At 41.9% G+C, this 2,398-nt stretch overlaps 1 pseudogene; it reads right to left on the bottom strand.

Annotated features, from left to right (window-relative positions):
* Nucleotides 1–1,071: 1,071 nt before the first annotated feature.
* LOC147638589 (18S ribosomal RNA) lies at nucleotides 1,072–2,168 on the bottom strand (annotated as a pseudogene).
* Nucleotides 2,169–2,398: the final 230 nt, after the last annotated feature.

Genomic DNA, 2,398 nt, shown 5'->3' with positions numbered 1-2,398 from the left:
TATCGAACAACCATTGCCTTCACACTTTCCAATTTTTAAATGCTATAGGTCCTCTACCAAATCACCCCCTCACACTCTCTCTACGTCTTCTTATTTCTGAATTATTACGCTAAATCGCATGTGTGTGCAAATTGCATGTGTTTTCCCTTATTTTTCAATCTATTATTATCAAGAAGCTGCCTTACTTTGTGTACTACTTCTTGGCATCCTCTTGAGTGCAACTAGCTGAAGCTGCATCATGTGTTAAAACTCTTCTTTGACCCAAGTGAATCTATAAAGCTATCTGAAGAGACTTCTCTATTTACTCATATATAAGAAGTTTTGGGCATTTTCCCTTGTTGCAAAAAGACCCCTTTCCCTTGTTTTTCATTATAGTCATGAACTTCTGCAAGGAGGTGCGTACCTAGCTAGGTGCAGTTGGGGGCAGGGGACTACTGCATGCCTCCATTTTTAGTGGAAAATGATGCCTCTTTTTAACAAAGGGAGTCAAACGGGCTATGCAAAGCCTTTGATTGCAGTCAAGGTTTCTATATACACACACACACAAAGAAAACTGTATTTTCTAAAATTTTAGACTATATACTTACTATCCAACTAGCTAATATATATATATATATATATATATAATATATATATATATATATATATATAGCTTGGTGATAATTTGCGAATAGTCTAGTGGTGTGGGTGATTTCATGATGACATCTACTAAAGTTTTCCTATATAAGGCGAGAGCCACTTCATTTTTCAAGGATTTTGGCTCTACTCACACCCTAGAGACTCTTAGCAATAAGGCCCTTGTGAGGATTGCCCCTTGTAGCTCTAGCCCACTGTATTCTCTCATCATATAATTATGTTGCTCATTGTATCAAATGACTATACTAATGGTTTGATGTATCTTGTACTCTTCTAATATGAAATACAATGATGAATCTCTTAACTCATATCTCTTTCTATTAAACCACATCAGTGAGGTCTTTATACACTAAAATATGAATTGGGCACCAAAAATGTTCTATTTCCTGTGTTGTATTCTTGTACTTCCAAGGACTTTTGATTTGACAGCTAACCGCTTGATGTAGAGCTTTTTGTTGGTCGGATTTCCACCCATAAGTGCTTATCCCCATCGCATAGCATACACGCTTCCACCATGGGTTTTCCACCATGGGTTTGGGCACTAATGGCTGCTGGTGAGATTTTCTGCTTCGAGCTTTCGCAATAGTTTGTCTTTCATAAATCCAAGAATTTCACATCTGACAATGAAACACGAATGCCCCGAACTGTCCCTATTAATCGTTACTCCAGTCTTGAAGACCAACACAATATGACCATATTCCTATCACGTTATTCCATGCTAATGTATTCAGAGCATAGGCTTGCTTTGAGCACTCTAATTTTTTCAAAGTAGCATCACCAAATCCATGTACATCCCACAGCCAATTAATGCCAGGAGCGCATCCCGACGACAGAAAGGGTAGAGCTACCAGTGCACACCAGAGAAGACGCGAACCGCTCGCCCCACCCAGAGATCCAACTACAAGCTTTTTAACTGCAACAAGAGCGTGAATATACGCTATTGGAGGTAGAATTACTGCGGTTGCTAGCACCATACTTGCCCTCCAATGGATCCTCATGAAGGTATTTAGCTTGTACTCATTCGAATTACCAGGACTTGAAAAAGCCCAGTATTATTATTTATTCACTACCTCCCTGTGTCGAGATTAGGTAATTTGTGTGCCTGTTGCCTTCCTTGGATGTGGTAGCCATTTCTTAGGCTCCCTCTCCGGAATCGAACCCTAATTCTCTGTCACCCGTCACCACCATGGTAAGCCTCTATCCTACCATCGAAAGTTGATAGGGCATAAATTTGAATGAAGCATCGCCAGTGCAAAGGCCGTGCAATTCGGGAAGTTATCATGATTTGCCATGTTACTGAGCAAGCCCGCATATCGGCCTTTTATCTAATAAATGCGTCCCTTTAAGAAGTGTGGAGTGGGTACACCTATTAGCTCTAGAATTACTATGGTTCTCCGAGTAACAAGGTACCATCTAAGCAACTATAACTGATTTAATAAGCCATTTGCAGTTTCACAGTACAAGAGAGTTTATACTTACACATGCATGGCTTAATATTTAAGACATGCATATGACTACGGATCAACCAGGTAGCTATCCTCGGTCACACGGGCAGTCCAAAGGCCACGTGTTCGGACTCCACGCTCTCAGCGTGGGCTGCAGGGCCAAGCACCCATACTGGAGATGAAAGGGGCAAGTCGGGGGGCTATGGAGGGGCCACGTCAATCATCACGAGCAATGGCCCGGCTACTCACAAATGCGGAACGGTTGAAAACCCCCAGGGGGCCATTGTGAGGCACTGGGTGCCTGCTATCGCCCCACA

This window comes from Cibotium barometz, chromosome 5, assembly GCF_041138505.1.
Source record: "Cibotium barometz isolate CiBa-2024 chromosome 5, ASM4113850v1, whole genome shotgun sequence".
Classification (NCBI taxonomy): Eukaryota; Viridiplantae; Streptophyta; class Polypodiopsida; order Cyatheales; family Cibotiaceae; genus Cibotium; species Cibotium barometz.
This window is presented reverse-complemented; position numbering and strand designations above follow the sequence as displayed.